At 38.6% G+C, this 25,032-nt stretch overlaps 1 long non-coding RNA gene across 2 annotated transcripts in view; it reads right to left on the bottom strand.

Annotated features, from left to right (window-relative positions):
* LOC121480491 overlaps positions 1-25,032 on the bottom strand; it is a 112,058-nt gene that overhangs the window by 84,299 nt on the left and 2,727 nt on the right. The window contains exon 2 of one of the 2 annotated variants that reach the window (XR_005984991.1): positions 18,553-18,643. The exons of the other annotated variant lie outside the window; for it this stretch is intronic. This is a non-coding gene — a long non-coding RNA (uncharacterized LOC121480491). The remainder of the gene's footprint in view (positions 1-18,552; positions 18,644-25,032) is intronic. 2 annotated transcript variants of the gene reach the window in all.

The raw sequence follows: 25,032 nt of genomic DNA, 5'->3' as shown, positions 1-25,032 counted from the left end.
CTCTCTCTCTCTCTCATTCTGTGTGTGTGTGTGTGTGTGTGTGTGTCTCATGAATAAATAAAATAAAATCTAAAAAAAAAAAAAAACAAACACCTAATATTATTCAGAATAGCATCAACTACTATCAGCTAGCTGGGAATAAATCTAATAAAAGATATGTGAATCATTTACCCTAAAAACTACAAAACATTGGTGAGGGAAATTAAAGATTTAAATCAATGGAAGAGTACATCATGTTCGTGTATCGTAAAGATATCAATAATGATCAAATTGATCTATAAATTCAACGCAATGTTAGTCAAAACCCCAGCAGTTGATTTTGGAAAGCCGACACAATATTACAATTTATATTGGCCAAAAATAGCCAGACAGTGGTGGTAGATTCTTTTCTTTAATCTTTAAAGAACAGGTAGATTCTTGTTCTTTAATCTCTGTAGTAGTATGCACCCACATTCTTCTGCTAACCTCACATAAACAGAATTTACTTCCTAGACTCTGGACTTTGGGGTTTGGCTATGTGAATTGCACAGGATGATGAGATATTATGGGATGTCACATAAGCAGAAGCATGAAATGAATTCGTATGGATGAGTTTTATCTCTAGTATTTTGCCATTACCATGAGAACAAACTCTAGGTAACTATTACCTCTTCAGCCTGGGTTCCAGAATGAGATCAATGGAGGAGGCCATCCGCCCACCTACCTATTTGCAGCCTGAAGGAAAGCCATCAAATCCAATCCACAGATCCAGGAGCACAGAATTAAATGCTTACTGTTGAATGCCACAAAATGTTAGAATGGTTTGTTATCCAGTACTTTTATAGAAATAGTTCCCTAAAACAAACTAGAACAATATAAGAAAGAACAATATAAGAGAACCATGTATCAAGACCTGATATGATTTATAGTAACAATGACACAAAGACAGACAAATAGATAAATGAAACAAGTAATTTAGAGAAAGACTCACATATAAATAATGAATTAATTTATGACAAATATGGGACTTAAGTACAGAGAGAAAGGAATAATCTCTTCCATAAGTTGGGTACCCGTATGTAAAATAATAGATCTTGACATCTACTTCAAACCATACACAAAATAAATTTCAAGTGGATTTAATGTCCGAATGTGAAAGAAAAAGCAAATATTTGGATGAAAACAAAACAAAACAAAAAAACAAATCTTCACTTACCAAAATTTATAAAAGATTTATTTTGGTAAGTGAAGATTTCTAAAACTAGACTCATAAATCTCTAACTATAGATGAAATAAGTGTAAGTCAAATTGCATTAAAAGCAAAGACCTCAGGGTATCTTGATGGCTCAGTTGGTTAAGCACTTGTTGAAAGGAGTCTGCTTCTACCTCTCCTTCTGCCCCTCCCCCCCACTCATGTTCTCTCTAGCTAACTTGCTCTCTCTCTAAAAAAATAAATTTAAAAATCCTTTTAAAAAATTCTTTAAAAAGCAAAAACCTCTGCTTATCAAAAGATATGACTAAGAAAATATAAAGGCAATCCACAGAGTAGGAGAGTATATCTGCAACACATGTATCTGAGAAAGAATTTTATCCAGAGTATATAAAGAACTAAAAATTAATTTCAGAAAAGACCTCCAACAAACAACAAACAAAAGATTTGAACAACTACTTCAAGAAGAAGAAATGACACTCACCTTCTAAGTCATCCAGGGAAGGAAATGTTAAATCAGAATACAACCCATTCAAAAGAATAGTTAACATTAAAAAGGCAAAGAACCAGAGGTGTGCTTGAGCAGGACCTCCACATCTGTTCTCAACTTTGCATTTAGTAATGTCATGTTGGTACCTTGAAATTTGCTGTGGTAGGAGAATTTATATCACAAAATTGTCAAGCACTATAAATCATGGCTCTTTTTCTCCCCAAGGAGCTGATTTATTGCACACCACTGTATGCAAGGATATAGAATGATTGAAACTTCCATATAATGCCTATGTAGGGATCCCTGGGTGGCGCAGCGGTTTGGCGCCTGCCTTTGGCCCAGGGCGCGATCCTGGAGACCCGGGATCGAATCCCATGTCGGGCTCCCGGTGCATGGAGCCTGCTTCTCCCTCTGCCTGTGTCTCTACCTCTCTCTCTCTCTCTCTGTGACTATCATAAATAAATAAAATATTAAAAAAAATAATAATGCCTATGTAAATGTAAATTAATAACTATTTTGGAAAACTAGCAATATTTTCCAGACATGAACATTTTCAATTTCTACTACTATGTCTATATCCAACAATAATGCACATGCAGTTCACAGAAAGACATGAGCAAGACTGTTTGTAGTAGAACTATGCATAACACCAAACTGGGAAGAATCGAAACATGTCCCCAAAACTGATTTTCTTTAAAATGATGGTATATGCATACAACAGAATACTAAGCAGAAATATAAAAGAATAAACTACAACTACATGCATTAACATAAATGGATCTACCAAATACAATTTTGGGTGAAGGAACCCAAACACAGAAGTGTAAATACTCTGATTCCATTTATATAAAGTTCAAAAACAGGCAAAAACTAATGTATGGTATTAGAAGTCAGGAAAGTGGTTAGCTTTGACATTGAGGAACAGACTAGAAGGGGTCTGATGGGACAACCTGGAGTGCTAATAATATGTTATTCTTGAATCTGGGTGCTGATTCACTTAGTAAAAATTTACTGCATGTTATATAATTCAGCTAGACATTTGAGTTTAAAAAGTAAGAAGGCAGGGACCAAGGGATAGATAAGCTGTGATTCAGTTCATTTACAGTTCACAGGCAAACAAAGTGAATGTATGATGAAAGAAATCAGAATGGTGTTGACTTTATGGAGAGTATTGACTGGGAGGTGGAAGATGTGGGCTTCTGGGTGCTAGAAATGATCTACATCTTGACCTTAGTGGTTACATGGGCATGTACATTTCTGAAAAGCTATCGTACTTTAAAGTTAAGATTGTGCACTTGACTAAGTCGTAATTCAATGAAAGAAGTTGAATTACTGTGAGGAATAAGTCTGATCAATCTCATGTATCTTATTGAAAAGCCTTGCTTCCTGTTTGGCATATTCCTCATGTTCAAGAGTTAAACATTTGCCTCATTTCTCTGCTCACTGACTGGGACTCAAAGATGATGAGAATTCAATGAAAAAAGACGAATGGATTCCATTTACAGGTAAAAACAGTGAGTAAGAGAGTTTATTGACTGTTCAGTCAATAAATAAAGGGACTAAATAAATATAGGAACTATACTAAAATCTATGGAGTAATACTGACATGATAAATTACTCTCAAAGAGCCTACAGTCTAGTTGGAGAAAAAATACACTGAAATATATAAAACATTTACAGAGCAACATAAAAGCAAATTAATAAAGTGTCATGAAACTAGCTTTCTCTGAGGTATTGCCACCTCTAAAATACAATTTTCAGGCATAAGACAACTTAATATCTCTCTTACCCCTTCCATTTTCATTTCTGCTCCTAATTCTACATGCTTTTAGGAACATATAAAGGTACCTGTAGTAAACACATGAAAAATCAAGTGTGTTTCTATTTTAAGAGTGATTTTGCAGTCTCATGACTTAACTTCCTTTTTGAGTAAAAAAAAAAAAATTTTTAAAAGGATGAGTTAAAGCTATCATAAAACCTGTAAAGCAAAGTTCTAAATCATTAAGCTGGGAAGAAGCTGGGTTTTATTGCTCATAAAAAGCTAACAAAAAGAGAGAAGGAGCCAAGTCACTATTCCTAAAATGAAAAGGCACTTAGGAGAAGCAGAGAAGTGGGATAATAGGAGCCAGAGGGAAGCAGGAAAGTGGCTTGGATAAATCACTATGTCTACCTCAATCACATGTCCTGGTTGTCTGACATAAGTTAACTCCTGTTGTCCCGAAGTTCTACTGTGTTTAGCATTTGTCCCTGATGGTTTTGGTTGTAGTGCAATAAACTAGGATGCGTTCTGAGCATTGAACCTGAACAAGAGTTCAAAGCAGAACTCGCTTTTGAACTTGAAGCTTCTGCCAGGATCTCGTCCTGCTGTGTGTGAGAGGCAAGCAAGATACTCACTTGAACATGTTGTCAAATCTGAAAGACAACCGGGGAGAACCCATCTCTCCTTCCCTAGTCCCACCCAGACACAATATGATGAACATCTCCTAATCAAGGATGCTTGATGCTATAATGAGGTTTGCTCAAACAACATAGACTGGAGATGGATGGTGGTGTGAGAAGGTATGGGTGCTGCTTCCTCTCCCTGCCACAGAGGCAGTTATGTTGAGGTCTGCTCTGTAGCCTGTGATATGCAGGAAACTAGTTGGTAGGGTCAACGGGCAACGTGGGAAATTATAACTTAAGTGAGGACAAAAGGAATGGAGGAAATAGAACCTGAGCTGCTCTGCTATAGAGTGTATACAATTGTCTGATTGTTCTAGGATAGTTTTGTTAGTTTGCCTTAGTACATCAATCAACAATCATTCGTATTATTTTATTTTCTTTTAGTATTTTGCATTAAACTTCGCGCAGTTAACAAGCTCAGTAAAATAGTGCATATTTAATCAATTGAACCAAACTTCCATATCTTAAGAAAGTTTATGATGAACATATGACTTGTGCAAGATGTTTCTCAATATTGACCACCCACATTGGAGACCACAGGAATAACACAGATCACATAACAGCTATAAGCCTCAAACCTACCATATGTCAGCATCTACTTTAAAAGTTATTTATATTTATTTCAAAAGACGTCCCCAAAATGATGATTTAATAAATGCATTTGTAGGTACTTGTATATATCACTCTGTGAAGCATGACTTTTTTTAAAAATCAAATGATAGTGCTTTCTAAGTTCATTTCATGTCTTTTCAATACCAGATTTTCTTTGCATATGAAAAATAGCCAAGTGCTTATTGCTAGTGTCTAGGCTCTATTGACAAAAGAACATTGAAAACAACAATATGGAGTCAGTTTTATATCAATGTCATTGGATGCTTCAGATGGAAAATCAATGAAGTTGATTTCAGTAATGCTCAAATTTTGGGGGCATTCTAATTCATGGAATCCAGGTGAAAGTTTTGAAAATTGACTCAATCAAAGATAAAGCAGTCAGTACTATTGTGAATTTAGTTTAAAACTTCAACATTGAAATTGATGGATGGTGATGGATGATGAATGCAAAGTTTTATATGTGACATTCTTTTTTACAGTGTGTGTGATTTATTTTTTTATACTGATAAGATGTATATGATTTTTGTGAAGCGTAATACCATGGAAAAGATGCTATTCTTATTAAATTAATAAATTTATAGAGCAGAGATGTGCTTGTCATTTCTTGTGTTGTGCACACAAATCTTAACTATAACTGAACAAATGACAGTATTCTCCCAATAGGAATAAAAAGCTATAGATGTCAAAATACACAAATATTTTTCTAAAAACATGGTTAAAGCAACTAATCTCCAAGTGATGGAAATACGCTGAATTTTTTTTAAAGACTTCATTTACTTATTCATGAGAAAGACAGAGAGAGCGAGGCAGAGACACAGGCAGAGGGAGAAGCAGGCTTCCTGCAGGGAACCCGATGTGGGACTGGATCCTGGGTCTCCAGGATCACTCCCTAGGCTGAAGGCAGTGCTAAACCGCTGAGCCACCCAGGCTGCCCTATTAAATATATTTTTCTTTTTTAAATCAGTCATAATTTGGATTTTAAAAATATTTGAACATTGGAAGAATATCTTTGTAAATCAACCTAAGTACAGTTGGCTTTTGAACAACACAGGGGTTAGGAGCACCAATTGCCACATATGGTCAAAAATCCATGCATAATTTTGACTTCCCCCAAAACTTAACTACTAATAGCATATGGCTGACTGGGAACAGTTGATTAACACATATTTTGGATGTGTCATGTAATGTATTCTTGCAATAAAGTAAGCTACAGAAAAGAAAATGTTACTAAGAAAATCGTAGGGAAGGAAAAATACATTTATAATACTGTACTTATTGAAGAAAATCCTCTTATGAGTGGACCCATGCAGTTTATAGCTATCCTGTTCAAGAATTAAGTATATCTTACAATAATATCAAGCACTTTCTAAATGAGTTATCAAAATTTTGGTTGCTTTTTGCTGAAAATCATGTATCTTTAATCAAACTATTCAATGGATGATATATCAAAAAAGTTCAGCTTCCAGAGAATTGCAATTTTTGAAAACAAAGCTATAAACAAAAAGTCATTGAATTTTATCCTGATAAAATTTAGGAAGAACTGAACAAATTTAACAATGAGAACTCAGAGTATTCAAAATCAAAGACTTAAGATTAAACCACTATTTTTTGAAATATCTAAACCAATGAGAAGAATCTTTTGATAGAGCTACTTTTAGCTTAATACATTTATTTGCTGAACCACAATGGAAATAAATTCAGAAGGCCTCTGTTTTATAAGATCTAAAATTAATAAAACTTTTTTTACAAAGTATACAGAGAGAACTTATTTAATAAATTTTTTTCTTGTAAAAATACTTATTGAAGAAAGGTTATCTAACTAGAGTCAAAATGACAAATGTTTGGGTGGAAATATTTATACATCTTAATATGAAAAATTACAACTGAAAATAAACTCCATTTGACAGAATTTTCTCTGTGCTTACCAGGTGCTTCAGCAAGTATGGACAGAGTATTTTCTGAATTGAAAACCAAGTTGATTATGGTATCAGCAAACAGTACTTATTAAACAAGACAGTGGTATCAACGAACCACTTTTATTAACCATAAGATGACACTTCAGAAATAGAAACGAAACATAGCGAAAAAAGTATGTTCATTAGAAAATACAAGTAACACAAACATTAGAAATAGACAAAGCTAAGTAACTGAATAAGATACATGAATATGTACCATGAAAAATTATTCTGCTCGTGATATTTCCTAGGATTTAGGATCTAGGAGTTTGGGGGGGTGATGGGAAGAGAAGATAGTTGACCATAGATTCCATTAGAAGAATAATAACAAATATACATTGAATATTTACTCTGTGCTCTATGCTTCACAAGCATTATTTTATTTTACCTTTTCCACAACACCTTGAGATAGTAACCATTTGATTTATGAGGAAAACTGAGACTCAAGCATATAAGTAACAGGAAATGCCATAGCTCTGAGTAGCAAAGCTTGGATTCCAATGCCAGGTTTGAGGTCCTCAGACCATAATTACTACTGAATGGGGCCATACAACCAAGTGGATCAAAGTAGACATGGCCTCTGAGTAGAAGAATCTTTTTTCCTCTACTTTAGGGAGTTATTTTTGTTTATTATATGTGATTTATTTTCCCTAAAAAGGGATTTACACACAAAAAATCTTGCAGTTATAAATGTAAAACTCTTTAGTCGACTGAATTTCCACCATATTGCTTCCAAAGCTCTCTTCCCCACTCTCGCTGCATCACTCTGCTCCCATATGGTGGCAGCATACATATACAGCAGGAAAAAGATGTTTAAAAACTACATCTGGTGATAAACTTGTGAAATATCCATCCTTTTTGTTATTAATTGGGACCAACAATTCACCTAATAGCTCTTGATCTCTAGAAAGAGGCCCTTTCACTGCAGTAAGAGGACCCATGCATTGCTAGAAAGAAGTAGTAATGAAAAGGAAAACTGCACACCATTCTACGTGTCTTCGCAGTGAAATTAGGCAGGACTTGTTCTGGAGGACTGGGACTGCCTTGAGAACCGTCGTAGCAAGCCTGGCTTACACAGCCACCAACAGGGATTTAGAAAGTATTGAAAGTGTATTCAATGACATGAAAAATGCTCATGACACAGTTTTTAAAAAGGAAGCAAAATTATAGATAATGAATGATAACAATTAAAGATGCATGTGTTTTATGGATAGACAAATACTTAAAGCTTGTAGACGAATAAGAATGACTTCTATTTTTTCAAAAGTTTCTACATTTTCTAAGTTCTCTAGAGTGACAAGGTATTGTTCCCACTATCAGCTTGGAGAAAAACTTTAAAATGTTCAAATTAACGGTTATTTCCTAAATTATGAAATAATAGAGTCAGCTACAAAAGCATAGATAATTAAACATATGTGTATGAGAGAGAGAGAGAGAGAAACTGAAAACAAGAAAGAGATGGCATTTTCAACTAGGAGCACTAAAGGATATTTAAAACAATAGAAAAATAAAATAAAATAAATAAAAACAATAGAAGACAGTCTATGTACACAAAACCCTTAAACTTGGAGAGATTTAAAAAGATATCTACAAGATGATTGAAATTAATCTCACAGACAATAACTGCTAGAAAAGAACTCTGAAAGAGAACTATTTGAAGGCTGGTGGGACCAGCAAAGGTGGATTGATCTAGGTTTTAAAGGACCAGTGAGATAAGGTCAGAGGAGAGAGAAAGGATGCCAGAAAAAAAGCACAAGGGTAAGAAAGCATGTGGCAGGTTCAGCGACAACAGGAAAGCAGATTGACTCAAGCAATGATTTTGGGTAAGGAAATGGCATGAGGACAGTATTGGACAAGAAGCCTGGGACTGGACAAGCTGGACAAAATGTTGAAATTTGATCATAGGGTATTGGGTAACATATAGAACTAGGGAAATGCCAAAGATTTTCAGCCTTGTTTAGTAAAAAAGAGAATGAGATCATCAGACACATGTTCTATAAACAATAATTTGGGGCACCTCCATGGCTCAGTGGTTGAGCATCTGCCTTTGGCTCAGGGCGTGATCCTGGGGTCCTGGGGCCGAGTCCTGCATTGGGCTCCCCACAGGTAACCTGCTTCTCCCTCTGCCTATGTCTCTGCCTCTCTCATGAATAAATAAATAAAATATTTAAAATAATAATAATAATAATTTGATGTATTTGCCAATGAGGACAATCTAGATGCAAGGAGCTCATTGAATCTCATGGTGACACGTGTTCTAACAGAGGAGATAGGCATGAAAATGAATTCATGAACGAGTAGCAATGTGAGGAAGAAAACATCACAGAATGCTCTATTACAGTGTGGAAAAAAATTCAAGAAAAAAATTTAATAAGCCCATGGTTTAGATCTTGCAAGGCTGAGAGAGGGAAGAAAAGAAAGATGAGAAAGGAAACTGATGGAGGAGGAGAAGAGAAAGTTTATTTCTAGATACATTTAATGACAAAACACTCCAGAGAAGATGCCCACCAGATACAGGGGGCTGTTGGGAACAGACGTGGAGGTGGGGATTGGAGGTGTCATTTGCAAAGACAATAGTTAACATTTCCAAGGTGGTGCAGTGAGCTTGGGAGACTGGGGCTTCATGCTCTGTCTGAGGAAGAGATGCTATGGAGAAGGGGGGAGGGCCAGGCTGTGAGTAGGGGAAAACCATAAAACAACCAAGAGGAAATAATGGTGAAGTTGAATCACGAATGGAGAATTCTAAAGAGATAGAAAGATCTTCTTATCTTTTCCTTTGAGTCTTCTGATTGTTTTTGGACATAGCATATATGGGTTGATTCAAATAGTCATCTGCAAACCTGCTGTATTGAAATTTTTAGTTCACTTAAATAAAATTCATTCAATTACTAAAAGTCAAAACAGGCTCTAAAAAAGCATATAGACAGCATGTCCGGTTTTTTGTAGTGTGTTGGAAGTGAGCCTCAACAGATGAGTCTCACGGTACAGTCTGAGCTGCCCTTTCATTCAATAAATAATTACTGACTACTTGCTGTGTGCCAGGCACCGGGGAAAAAACAACTGAACTACTGAACAAAACAAAACCCTTGTTCTAGGAGGTCTGGACTCAAAGCTGGAGGTGGAGGCAGCAGCGAATAAACAATAAGCAAGTAACATGCCAAGTCACGATCACTGCTATGAAGAAGAATGAGCTGAGGGAAGGAGACAGAGAGTGACAGGGGTTATTTTTATAAAGGAGTCAGAAAAAGGCTCAAGTGACATTTGAGCAGACATGAAGAGAGTGAAGAGACGGGCAAAACCATACAAAGACCCTGGGATGACCAGCAAAGAGCTCTGTGAGCCAGGGCAGCGTGGATGTTAGCACATGCACGTGTGTGTGTGTGTGTGTGTGTGTGTGTGTGTGTGTGTGTGAAAGAGAGAGAGAGAGAGTCAAGGTGAGGTTTGAGAAGAGAGTGGGAGAGAATAGGCTGAGGCATTGGAGGTGGTGGATGATGGACAAGTTGGCAGGATCTTTGTCTTTAACCCTCAGTGAGATAGGCAGCCATCCATCCCTTGAGGGATTTTGAGCAGAGGAGCAAGTGGCTTGACTCAGCTTTAAAAGGAGCATCTTGGGACACCTGGGTGGCTCAGCATTTGGGCATGTGCCTTCAGTTCAGGGTGTGATCCTGGAGTCCTGGGATCGAGTCCCATATTGGGATCCCTGCGGTGAGCCTGCTTCTCCCTCTGCCTTTCTCTCTGCCTCTCTCTGTGTCTCTCATGAATAAATAAATAAAATAGTTTAAAAATAAAAATAAATAAAAGGAGCAACTGGATGCTGCATAAAGAATCTATTGTGTATAAGGAGGGGCAAGTGTGGAACCAGCTTAGGTGATACCCAGGCAAAGGATGATGGTGTCCGTAGACGGGATTACGATGGTGGTGGTGGTGGTGAGGAGGAGCAGCTGGATTCTGACTGTCGCTGGAAGGGAAAACCAGCAAGATTAGCTAATGAACTGAGTTTTAGTCTTGAGATAAAGAAACCAGTCATGGATGGCTTCAGTGTTTTGGGCCTGGAGTTGTCATTCACTTGAATTTGGAAGATGCAGGCACCAAGGAGTGGTGTATTCATTTTTCTGTGATTACCATAGCAAATTATCACAAACCATGTGGGTTAAAAATAGCATAAATTTGGAGGCCAGAAAGCTGAAGTCAAGAGTTGGTAGGTCCACATCCTTCCCAAAGGCTGTAGGAGAGAATCCTTTGCTCCTTCCACGTTCTGACGCCTCCTAAGTCCCTTGACTTGAGGCTGTAAAATTCTGATACCTACCGTCATCGTCACATGCCCTTTCCCTTCCTTCTCTTCTGTCTTTTAGAAGGACACTTGTCATTAGGTTCAGGACCCACCTAACTCAGGATGATCTTAAGTTTTTACTTTACTTACATTTTAAAGGCTTTTTATCCCAAATGGGATCATTTTCTGAAGTTCTGGGTACATGCATTTTTAGGAAGGAACACTATTAATCTACTACAGGTAGAACATAAAGATTTCTATTTGGACATGCAACACTTAAGATACCTCTTAGCTACTCTAATAACCTAGAGAAGCCAAATAGGTTGTTGAGTTCATGCTTCCAGTTCAACAAAAGGGTCTAGAATGGGGAAAATGTTTGAGTCACCAGTGTATAAGGGTGATGTTTTTATTACAATATATCATTACCAAAATATCTGAAATTCATCAGCCTGAGACACATCAGAAATCCATTTTCTATCTTCCCAATATAAAAATATTTTCTTAGAAAAGGCCTGAAAAATTGAAGCAGAGCAATTTTATGGCAAGTAAGATACACGATATTTGAAAGCACTTGTACTTAAGGATAATACTTTATGAAACTAGAATCTTTATCTTTGCTTGGAACCATTAAATAAGGAAAAGGACATTGTGAAATCAGCAATGTACATATTCTTGTGCCCAGAATTGCAGAATAGATTCTCTGATATTGTGTTGCCATAAAGTCGTGTTCTAGATTCATATTGCTCCATTTCATCTCCTATCACTGATATCGTAAGAGAAACAAATTAAAGCTGAGAGAGAATCTCAAATCTCAGTCCTTCAGGGACAAAAAAAGAACCGTCTCTACGAGAAATATCTAGGAAGCTGAAAAGCAAGACTTTCTCTCTTTAATAGGAAAACAGTCACAGAGTAAAAAAGGAAAGGCCTATTTGTATAAGGGGCAAAGTAAACACAAGTATTATCAGCCTGAAGTTCAACCTGCTGAATTTTGCAAAAGGTGGAAGTTTTATCATGGTAGGCAGAAAAATCTTTAAAAATAGATCCTATGATAGTCCATTAGGTTTAGAATAACTCTACTTGACCTCACATAGAAACAACCAGCAAACTCTCAGCTGGTCCTGTCAACACATTCTTATTAATCATGTAATCGGGTTTTCATTATGTTACCATGGAAATCATCCATAATTTTACATTTCAAAGTATCTGAAGAGCGTAAAGTCAGACAACAGGAAAGCATGTGCTGAGTATAATTTGACTTTCTTAATAATATGGTAAGTCCCTTGTTATCTCTTAGTATTATCACTGCAAACATCAGTCATCACTGTGTTAATGAAATATAGGAACAAATAATGATTAGAGTTCAGAGGATGTCAGTCTAATAGAGCCTTCTGCATATTGTGTGAGATGCATATCATGATCTCAAAATGAATCCTCTCACTGAGTTGTTTTTTGGGTTTTGTTTGTTTGTTTGTCTTTCCCTAGAGAAAAGGATCCTGGAAAGAGTCCAGCACCAGATCACCCACTTCTTCTGCTGGGGTCGCAAGTACATGGGGTCCAAGGATACCAACAATACAGCCATTCTAGAGCTCTCTTCTGTGGGCTTGTGGAAAACTTAGGAATAGAAGAGCCCCCAAGCAAAAGACATGAAGAGAAATCTCACAGAGGAAGACATGGACATGGCCAACATGCACATGAGAAAATGCTCCGCATCACTTGCCATCAGGGAAATACAAATCAAAACCACAATGAGATACCACCTCACACCAGTGAGAATGGGGAACATTAACAAGGCAGGAAACAACAAATGTTGGAGAGGATGCGGAGAAAAGGGAACCCTCTTACACTGTTGGTGGGAATGTGAACTGGTGCAGCCACTCTGGAAAACTGTGTGGAGGTTCCTCAAAGAGTTAAAAATAGACCTGCCCTACGACCCAGCAATTGCACTGTTGGGTATTTACCCCAAAGATTCAGATGCAGTGAAACGTCGGGACACCTGCACCCCGATGTTTCTAGCAGCAATGGCCACAATAGCCATACTGTGGAAGGAGCCTCGGTGTCCATCGAAAGATGATGGATAAAAAAATAAAAAATAAAAAATAAAAAATAAAAAATAAATAAAAAAAAAGAAAGATGATGGATAAAGAAGATGTGGTTTATGTATACAATGGAATATTCCTCAGCCATTAGAAACGACAAATACCCACCATTTGCTTCGACGTGGATGGAACTGGAGGGTATTATGCTGAGTGAAATAAGTCAATCGGAGAAGGACAAACAGTGTATGTTCTCATTCATTTGGGGAATATAAATAATAGTGAAAGGGAATATAAAGGAAGGGAAAAGAAATGTTGGGAAATATCAGGAAGGGAGACAGAACATAAAGACTCCTAACTTGGGGAAACGAACTAGGGGTGGTGGAAGGGGAGGAGGGCGGGAGGTGGAGGGGAATGGGTGACGGGCACTGAGGTGGACACTTGACGGGATGAGCACTGGGTGTTTTTCTGTATGTTGGTAAATTGAACACCAATAAAAATTAATTAAAAAAAAGAAAAAAAAAAAGAAGAGCCCCCAAGGATCTGAATGCCATGATGTCCAAACTTGGTCCAGGAAGATCCTGGATTCTGCAGGGGACATGAACATTGACAGAATAAGGAAGCCAAGTCTTCCTATCAGTTGAATTTTCTCTATTCCCAATACAGAAAAAAAGGGCTGCCTTCTGGTGCCTCTGCCACTCTAGAGGCACCTAATACATCATACATTGGGTCTTTCTACTTGGAACTGAGCCAGGATTACCAAGTAAGAGTCATACACCCAAGGGACCTTGACACCCATGAAGAAGGTGAACAAATGAAACACCTGAATTTGTCCCTAATGTAATAGAGCTGTTGGAGGAGATAGAAAATGACTCAAATAACAACATAAGAAGAATACTTAGGGCAAATCAAGATAAGATCAAAGAAAGAGATTTTCTGGAATAGAAAATCAAGCAAAAATTTTGATTTTAAAATTTGAAAATTTTAAAAAGCATCAGTAGAAAATTAAAGGAGATGGTTGCTATTAAGACTTGAACTTTTGTCTCAAAGATCAAATGAGGGAAAACTACAGAGATATTAAGAGATCAGTGGTTGATAGGGGGCAGGGGCTGTAGAGGGGCACTGAGTAAGCAGAACACAGAGGATTTTTAGGGCAATCCAAATACTCTGTATGACATGATAATGATGGATATATGTCCTTATACATTCGTCCAAATCCGTAGAATGTACAACACTAAGAGTGAACCACAGGTAAACTATGAACTTTAGGTTATTATGATGTGTAAATGTAGATTCCTCCTTGTTTTAAAAAAAAAGGTAATATTCTGGTGAGTGATGAGTGATATTGATAATAGAAGAGGTTGTACATGGGAGAAGGGCCCCAAAAGAATATGTAGGAAATCTATGTACCTTCCTCCCAATTTTGTTATAAACTCAAATGTGCTCTAAAAAATTTTCTTTTAAAAAACATCACATGAAAGAGACAGAGAGCTAGAAATCATTAAGAGAGATTTAAGAGGACTGAAGGAGATATCCAAGAGACCTATTATATGAGCAACACTAATCTCCAAAAGAGAAAAAGGAATAGCTATAGAAAACACAGCAATTAATAATACATTCTCTCACCTGAAGAAAAACACTATTTCTTTCATTTCCTCAAACATGAAATAATCCTGGTCTTCAGCACAACCTACAGGTTTTCAAACAGGAGCCCTCAGATGGAAACTGGCCCCACAGGTGCTTGTTCTGGACATGATTATATTAATTACTTGCATGGGACACTCTGGGGCCTTCTCCTACAGAGGTAATTCATGTACAATGCATAGACCATGTGTACAGTTTCTAAAACTTCTAGGAAATGAAGAATTCTAAGTACATAATTGCTTCTCCGTAGCTTCACCTGGAATTCTTTATCTGAATATTGTCCCAGCTGGCTAGAAAGTTAACGGCTGCCTGGCTTACCAACAGAAAATAATAATAATAATTTTTTTAAAGCCTCAAAAATCGGGGCACCTGGGTGTCTCTTGGTTGAGTGTCTGAGTCGTGGTTTTGGTTTAGGTCATGATCTCAAGATCATGTGATCAAGCCCTGTGTCAGGCTCTGCAGGAGTCTGCTTGAGATGCTTCCTCTCCTTCTGCTCCTCCCCCCATTCACTCTCTCTCGCTCTTTAAAATAAATAAAAAAATAAAAATCTTTTTAAAAATTAAAATAAAGCTTCAAAAATCAAGACAGTGCTTTTAGTTTTGGGTCGAGCGCCAAGAAGGCTAGGGCCAGCATGTGTCCACCAAGAAACTGCTGAGGTCAAGGCATCGATTTTACGGATTTCATCACTAAGTTTGGGGAATATCCACCGACAGCTGGTCTGAAGATGGGAAAGAAGCCTGAGCCCCATGGTGACAGCAGCCTCACAGTCCCTCCGTGGTCCACAAAGGGCAAAACCAGGGAGCACTGACTTTTCGTGGAGATTCTGCTGCGTTACGTTAGCCAAACTTGAAAGAAAATGTGCGATGTTCAACACTCAAAGGTTATGTTGTTCTTTGCATTCACTCCTCCAATGTGCGGGTACTGCCCAGCTGCAAGTGATTATATTAAATTTATAAAAGCAGTGTATTTTAGCCTTTTTATATTGTTTACAGCATATCTCTTATCTGATATAGAAGTTTTTAGAAATGAAATTGGGTCTGGCTGTTGAAATACACAGAGAAAATAGATTGTATCTTTTTCTGTAATACAGTTTAAAGCATATTAAGCTTGACTGAGATACATTAAAATAGAATCTTACTGTATGGATGCTGCATAAAGAATGAAACAAGTAGATTTTTTTTTTTTGAGTGAACACTGCTTTGGTTTTTGAGTGAGTGTTTATTCTTCACTGTTCTGTAGTATCATGGAAAGAGACTTTTTCAAGATAAACAGGATTTCATAAAACTTTCCATCCAAGGGGGGGGGGGGAAGACTTCAAAATACCTTTGGAAAATAATGTTACAGGAGATTAAACCACATGTTTCCAGAAAAGAAATCTTTACTAACCCTTTGAACAAGGAGAAAATATGGATTTATTTTTTAGTTCAAAAACTGCCCTATGAATCAGAGCTTAGATTTAGGACTACTTGCAGGTTCCCAGGCCAGATGAATTTTCAGCACAATTAGCGTTTCCTCATCTAGATTTGAAAGGCAACAATTCCAGCTTCACCCTATCTTTTTTCTTGTCACCTAGGGAAACGTAACCCTCAAAATAAAGAGAACATTTCAAAGCCCCATTCTCTGTCAGACCAGGTGTGCTGGTGACCAGTGCAGATTTCTGCAGCCCTAGCGAGGCACCCAACTGAGCACTAAAGCCACGGGGTTCATGATGTGGATCATGCCACCGTGGTTAGGCTACAAGCGAGGAAGCCCACGTAAACTCCTCAGTATATTTTTGGAGGGGATACTTAATTCATCATCAAAAATCTCACTTCTGTTTAAACTCTTTTAAAAAGTTACATTGCAATGTGTTCATTGCAGAGACTTGAAAATACTTAAAAGGAGGAGAATGTATGTAGCTTCTAATCCGATTCTCCAGAGACAATCACTTTTAACACGTTCATAATACCCACCCCTTCATATTTCTATACAGAGAGCTACGGCTTTTATTAATAAAGCTGGGCTCACGTTGTATATATTGTCCTTATTCTGTAACCTTATTCTTCTCATTTGCCAATAAATCTTAAACATTCTTTTGTCATTAATTCAACAACACAGCACTTTAAGTTCTTACGGGAACCACAAAGAGCCTAACTTTTGGTTCTATTTTTTAAGCAACTCCCTCTTTTAGTATTTTAAACAATGCTAAAATAGGCACCCTTGCAGATACATTTCATGGTATATTCGAGATGACTCATTGTAATTGACCCAACCACTTCCCCTTTCAGCCCCTGTACTTGGTCCTCACATCACACACTCCTCTGTTCATTTGACGTTCATGCCACCAGTTACCAGTCAGGATTCTCTTTTTTTTTTATTTTATTTTACTTATTCATGAGAGACCCAGAGAGAGGCAGAGACACAGGCAGAGGGACAAGCAGGCTCCCTGAAGGGAGCCCGATGCGGGACTCCATCCCAGGACCCCAGGGTCATGCCCTGAACTGAAGGCAGACGCTCAACTCCTGAACCACCCAGGTGTCCTATCGGTCAGGATTCTTATTTGCAAGCAGAGAAAGTAAATCTTAGCTAACTTATGCCATAAAGTGAATTTATAGATAGCTTACAAATCCCCAGGAAGACTACAGAATGCACTGGAGCTATAATTCTGACCCCATGGATCCACCACTGCCCCCTACCGCAACACACAGAACGGACAGCTTCCATCCCCTGCTTCAGTGACACTGGAAATTGGACACTGGTGCCACTGGAGACTAGAAATAGTTGCTGGCATCATTATTTCCAGAATGGATGCAACAACCCCATCCTTCTTCACTTACCACCTTGTATCACAGTCTCAGCAGGTGTGTCTGATTATCACAGGCTGTGGGTGCAGATCCCAGCTTCCAGGAAAGCTGGGCAGCAGGTACCTGGAGGTAGACCCCACCTTCTGAGCTCAGAGAGCTCGCACAGTAACGAGGGGCTCACATGCTGGGTGCTCTGTACTCTTCTCTGTTACTGTCTTCTACTGAGTGCCCCGTCACTGCTCCTCATCAATTGACTGACTTAAGATTTCAGAGTCTTCTTTTCCACTTCTTTTCCTGTCACTACTTTTGGTGTTATCAGTATCTACACATCTAGCTCCTTGACCTGTAGGTTTCTTGGTCTTCTAACTTCCAAAGACCTTTCCCTCCACCCAGCCCAGCCGCCACCTCTGTAGTCGTGTCCTTGACCCTGTCATTATTGCTATCTGCACCACCTCAGAAATCCTGATCTCCAGCACTCACATTCCCCTCTGTGACCACCATTGTCCTCACCTACTGTAGTACACCCTCTCCACCAAGTCCTCTGAATCATTCATTCCATCATTTTGCCATGTGTCAGTGTTTCATTGCTGCACATCGTATTACCCCAAAACTTAGGAGCTTAAAACAAACATTCGCTATTTTATATTTGCTGTGGGTGAGGAATCTGCATGGGCATGGCTTAGCAGAGTTCTTCAACTCAGGATCTCTGACAAAGGCTTCAATTAAGAAGTTGCCCACGGCTGTGGCTTCCTCTAAAGGCTTGACTGGAGAAGGATCTGCTTCTAGGTAGTTGGCAGGATTCACTTCCTTGCGGGTTGCTGGACTGAGGACTTCAGTTTGTCACTGGCAGCTGATCAGAGGCCAGTCTAAGTTCCTAGTGAGGCGGACCTCTTGATAGCATAGCTTACAACATGGAAGCTTACCTTTTTTAGAGCAGGAAAATGAGAAGATAAGAGAATGCCACTGAGATGGCAGTCAGTCTTTGGTATCCTAATTTCAGAAATGAAATCCAATTATCTTAATCACATTCTTTCACCAGAAGCAAGTCACTAGGTGTAGTCTACACACCAGACAAGGGAATCACACAAGGGTGTAAACATCAGGAAGTGGAGAGTCATTTCAGAAGCTACTTACCATATACAATCATCAGCCGTTCCTTTTGTGGCCTCATGCTGCTAAGATCGCACTGGTCCATCATTGCATTTCCTGCTTCTTTCTCTCACTACTGGAATGCAAACAAAGCCCAAATCTTGCTTAAACCCAGCTGTATGTCTGTTTGTGATACACCCAAGTAGCTGATCGTTGGTAAGAAAAATACACAACTGTGGTGTCTGGTGTCCCTCATAATCTATGATCCTAAACCTCAAAATATCAATCAACATGGTCCAGAAATCTCATTATATTTCTTTAGTTCACTTGCTTCCCCACTGTCTCGAACTATTTCATATCTTCTCCTCCTTTCTGTATATCTCTAAGTAACATTTATCTAACAATGACTTCCAACTTTTTATCTGTAGACCTGATTTATTTCTATAATTCTTGGGTCATATATTCAACTGTCTCTTCAATGTCTATGCATGTACCCCTAAAAGACATTGCAAATATAATGGGGTTAAAACAAAATCTTAATCCCCTCCCAGCTGCCTCGTATCTGTTCTTCCTCTAGAATTGAGGAAGATCATCCAGCTGCCCAAGTTAAATGTTGGATTGTTTTGTAAAATTCCTTTGGTTTAATCAAATCAAATATACCAGTGTGTCTTGTCCACGAGGCTACAAAACATATCCTGTAATCCTTCTTTCTTTGCCACCATGCTAGTCTATGCCAGTCACCTCTCCATTGGACCCCTGTAATAGCTTCCTAACTGATGCCTCTACTTCCTCTCTTGCTCCCGCCTACAATGCATTCTTCATGCAGTATCGAAAACAGTCTTTTAAAAATGAAAGTCAGATAATGTCATTCCCAAGCTTAAAAATTACAAATAGTTTTCCAATGTATTTGTAATAAACTTCAGTCTTCAGACACTGGCTTATAAAGTCCTATAGGATCTTGGCCCCAACTACCTCCCCACCCTCATCTCATGACTCTGTTCCTTGATTACCACACATTGACCATCCTTGTTCTTGTAAATATGGGCCTTTCTACTAGCTGTTTCCTCCTCCTGAAATGCTACTTTCATATTTGGACAGGGTTGGTGCCCTCCTTTCACTCAGATTTCTGTCTTAAGGTGAAGTGTTTTGAATATTACCTCATCCAAAAGGATATATTCCATCTAAAGTAGGCTCCTAGCAGTCCCTTCTGATCACACTATTTATATTACTACACAGCATAAATCATTATCTGATTTTTTCTCTTTCTTTCTTTCTTTCTTTCTTTCTTTCTTTCTTTCTTTCTTCTTTTTCTTTCTTCTTTCTTTCTTACTGGTTTATTGCTTGCCTCCTTCTCTCTCAGATTATGAAGTACCCATGAAAGTAAGCTTCTACTCATCCCACACTGTGACCCCAGTGCCCAGAGTGGTATCTGGCACAGAGGAAAGATTCAATAGGTATCTACTAGATAAAAGATCATTTTCTCAAGAAGTAGAATTACAAGGTCAAAGAATACACCAACACCTCTTAATATAAACCTTCATTTCAGAGAATCTGTCACTTTCAGCAAATGAGCACTTGTTCTGAACTTCCAGCTGGAGTGTTGGGCAGTGCAAGGAAGGGAGATGATGATTTCCATCCCTGACACACACAGTACTACCACAACATGCTGTTACCTGATGCACAAAGTCTTTCACTTTTAATCCCTAAGCCTGATTTTTATCTAGAAGACTAATGAGGCCTGAAGCACTTGTTTTAAAATGTCTAGGGAAGATTCTTTCCATCTTGTTCTTCAGCGTCCTTTTCCATGGCCCTTTTGTTCCTGAATTAAGCTCAACATTTTCCTCCTTTGTAGACACAGAAAATGAAACAAGCATAAGAAGCTAGAATTCTTGCATTTAAAAAGAAAATCATCAAAAGCAAAAGAAAGAAGAATTCTATAAAAAAAAATAATTCTTTCATTCATTCAACTAACATTTTTGAGAACCTCCTTTGGTCTGGAACTTGTCAGTGAAGAAAACACGGCCCAGTTTCTCATATCATTTACATGATTATAAACACAGGATTCGGAGATTCATGCCTTTTCAACCTGAACTGTGTAGTTCCTTCTAACAGAAAAGGGCTTCCTCTCTCCATAGTCCATAAAATTCCTGTCCTACTGAGTCAACAAGACCTAAAGCTATCATTGACTCTCTACATTATTCATTAGACTTGCACTGTGGATTAAGAAATGAGATCTAAACATTTAATGACTTTAAAAGGCTTTTGTTTTATTTCCTGAGGACAGAGACATTTCTCATACCGTATTCTGCACAGCACAGCCTAGCGTCATGTGGAGTTGCTTAACCCATTCTCGCTAAATTGTTAGATGCGTATTTTTAAAACACATTAGTATCTTTAACGTATGCCTTAGAATTGATGATGTCTTACAAACAAAGTGTGGCTTCTTTTCTTTCTTTCTTAGTGGTACATAAAAGGAATAGTGCATCTTCCAACCAGTGGAGTCTTAGTTTCGATGAAATGCTATAATAATGCTGAGTGATTTGCATTCCAAATGTTCTGGCAACCCAGAAGTTGATGGACTGAGTGAGTAGCCCTTGGGCTAAGGGACAGGAAACTGCACCAGAAATCTCTCTTGGCAGGTTTAGTTGTATTTTCTGCCCTGAATGTGGACATAAAGTGTTCCAACAGGCTTCTTCACCTTTCCTTCTTTCTTCTGGGAAACAACACACATCTGTGTGAGTCCAAGCCCTGGATCCATACAACACCATAACCTTGGCATGTTTCTTGACTTTCCTGTACCTTTATTTCATTTTATATGAAATGTGGAAACTATTTCAAAAATTTGTGCTTAAAATTAAATGAATGAAACCATGTAAGGTACTTCCAACAGGGCCTGGTAGAGGAAACCGTCAATTCTTTTTCCTCTCTTTTTCTTTTTGGAAGCATATCAACCTCTGCCCTTACCTTTTCCACTTCCAAGATTCTTGGAATGCTAAGATATACTGAGAGGAACCACCTCTCCTGCAACACGTAGGGAGTAGCCTGGACTCCAAAATCAGAGACACCGTATCCAAAGCAAAGTTCTAAGGTGGGGTTTCTCTCCCTCACCAATATTGACATTTGGTAACTTTTCGTTATGGATGCCATTGTCTTGGCCTTGCAGCAGCGTGTTTGGCAATATCCCTGGCCTGTACCTGCGAGATGCCAGTAACACCACCTCCCCAAAGTTGCGAGAATCAAATGTGTCCATAATTGCCAGATGTCTCCTGGAAGCAAAACTGTTCCCCCTTTCCACTGACAACCATTTTTCTAGCGTTTGCCAGCTGGTCACTTGGGCCTTTTCTCTCTCTTTTGAATAGGAATGATAACATCACATCCCACAGCTCTGAGGATGCACCGCTGTGCAGGGAAATCTATTTCTGAACTCTAGGGCCACTATAAGCCTAATGCAGATTCAGCTTCCCATTTTCTAACTACCAGTGTTAATGTGTACGTTGAGGGATAGTTAGTGCTCCCCTGAAGCTGAAATGAAGCACAGCTAAAAAGAATGATCACACTGCAGACAGCTGGGAACAAGTTGTCGTTAATCTACAAGCCCTGAATAGTCTGCCCCCAAGGTTATACATTGGCAGTGTTGAAAAATAATTATAGAATGATAATCTTTGTCATATTTGCATATTATGTACCAAGAGGTGTGAACAGGGCTGACGTGAGCAAAATGGTAGCCATCAGCTTTCTATCTCCTTTTTCAGTGCCCTTCTCCCCACTGGGATGTCTCGTCCCCATCTCTGGAGCCTCATGTCCTTGTCTAACCCTGACTCAGAAGCCTCTTCTCTCCATACTTTTCCACTTCCTTGCAGTATCTGTTAGGTCAATGACCTACCTCATAGGGCTAAGGGACAGGCTCTTTCTTTCTTTCTTTCTTTCTTTCTTTCTTTCTTTCTTTTTTTGATTTTTAAAAATGTATTTATTCACAAGAGGCTTAGAGAGAAGCAGAGACACAGGCAGAGGGAGAAGCAGACCCCCTGAGGGGAGCCCGATGCGAACTCGATCCCAGGACCCTGGGTCATGCCCTGAGCCCAAGGCAGGTGCTCAACCACTGAGCCACCCAGGCGTCCCCTACCTCAAAGGATCTGATAAGAGCTCAGTGAGCTACACTGTACCCCTTTTCAGGCAGTGCATTCCTTTTAAAAGCACACCATTATTCGGCCAACAGAAGAGAGCTTTCCATATATAATTTGCTCCAGAGTAGAGGGAAATCACTCTGAAAATCAAAAGATCTGGATTTATCAATACTTCTCTATGGTTCTTGTGTGTGAAATGTTGAAAAAGTAAAAAGTAAAAAAAAAAAAAAAAAAACCACCCTCCATGAAGGCTATCCTACTCATTAGTTAGAAGGGAGACCTGCACTTCCTTCTGACAGTATTAAGCCATTGCCAGACCTATGATTAACTCTTCTCTCTGAATTTATACACATGCCATACAGCGATTCATGTTGAAAGGACGGTGTTTTTTTTTAATGCAGCTCTGTTGTGTGCTTAAAGCTGTGAAAAAAACTTCAGTGAGCCTCCGTCTTTTAGACCCAGTAACTGGAAGGATGGACATTCTCAGTCTCTCTGAGCGCTAACGACATCACAACAACTTCTAACTTCATAACAATATTCACTGGACACACTCACTAAGCCCTCAGCCCTGTCACGGACTTAGAGCTAAGTGATCTAAATGCATTATGCTTTCAAGTCTCATTGGACTATGAAACCAGTGGCTGACATCCTTTACAAACAAAAGTATTGTATTTATGTTTGTTCCTAAATTCTAGAGTTTGTTTTTTCCCTGACATTACTTTTGTGACATCATTCATCTTTTGTGCTGTGTAAAAACAAAAAATAGGTAATATGATGAACACTGATTAACTTAAGGAACGTTTCGACTTTATCCTCATATAACCTTTCCCCTGCTGATGTATTGTAAGCTGGGGCCCTTATAAATATCACAACTACTGCTTTTTTCACTGAAATTTGTTTGGGGAAAAGAAGAGGAAGTTAACTGGATACATTTTTATTGGCATTAGAAAACAAAAGATCACGTGTTGAGACCCAGATTGGTCAACTTTCCTTAAGCACTTTTGCTCTAAGAGATTTAAAGAGATTGACAATGTATTAATTTTATAAGATGATAAAGAAGTAACACACTCCAGACCAGCATTAACAAGAAATGAGGGTGGGAGAGGACAGCTGGGGGCCTACCACATGGTCGGATACCAGGAGAGTGTCTTCGTATCAAGGAAATATGGAGCGTAAGATACATTGGAAATTAGTTTAACCTATACCTTCAGGACAGGTTACAGGAGCAGGGCCTGGGGATGGAAGGGATGGTGTTTACAGGGAAAATAAATAAATTAATTAATTAAATTAAATTAAATTAAAATAGCAATATAGTATCACACTTTATAGATGAACAGCATCTTTGCCTGAAAATTTCTCTAAGTTCTATGTCTCCTTTGGCTTAGATATAAGTTTGGCCTTTCAGCACATTTTATTAACGTGACCTAAAACATCTAAATGCTGTCTTCAGATCCCATGAGATGTAGAGAAGAGGAAAGGAAAGAAAGGAAAAAAAATAAAATAGACCAACATGACCCAGGGAATATTTACAACTGGTAGTAAAACCAACTGCTTCTCAATCTGTGGCTTCCTTTCTTGAACCTTCTGTCCTAACCTCTAAAAATGCCATTATTCCTGCGTGAATTAGTAGGGAAGTTTTCTTAGCCTTTTGGAGTCTGAGATTTTTATAAAGCCTCCCTCACCTCCAATGCCCAGAGAGGAGCTTGGGCTGCATTTCTAACCTGGGGTCCATGAGGAGCTTCTAGAAGATTTGTCACATAAGGACACACTCACAATTACTTTTTCCTATCTGAAGATTGTCTTCAGAGGCAGGAGAGTTTAATGTCCCTTTTTGCAATTATGATGTTATTCCCTAATAAGCAAATAAACTGTGATACATGATGCTGCTGTGCAGCGTGAGGAAATGTGAACCTGCCATCATTTCCACATAATAGCATTGATCAGAGTAGAAATTTTTAAAAAATGAAATTCTCATTATTTTTATTTTGGCATTTCTGTTTACCTTGAACGTCTTGCACCTGAAATGTCAAAGAAAACGGATACTATAACGCTCGTGCATACTAAGGTTTTGTTTCTATTCTGAAATAGCACGAGCATTTCTTCTGTATGGAAAGGGTCTTACCTTCCCACAAGCATAAAGCCGGCAAAGCCAAAGGAAAACCATATGTCCTCCAACCTGGCAATGCACCTGGCTGTGTGACTCTCCCTCAGGAAGACTCACTAGCAAAGGCTCGAACTTCAAATACTTGGATATGCCTCAAGCATAGGCGCCTTGTGGACTCGGAATGAAAAACAGGGCTGGTGATGAAGGCTCAACTGTTCTTTGCCCAAGTAGCTACTCTGAGAGAGGAGTTTGGGGATGACAAACCTACCGATGGAGGAAGAGCCTGTGCAGGCTGAA

This window comes from Vulpes lagopus, chromosome 22 (assembly GCF_018345385.1).
Source record: "Vulpes lagopus strain Blue_001 chromosome 22, ASM1834538v1, whole genome shotgun sequence".
Classification (NCBI taxonomy): Eukaryota; Metazoa; Chordata; class Mammalia; order Carnivora; family Canidae; genus Vulpes; species Vulpes lagopus.
This window is presented reverse-complemented; position numbering and strand designations above follow the sequence as displayed.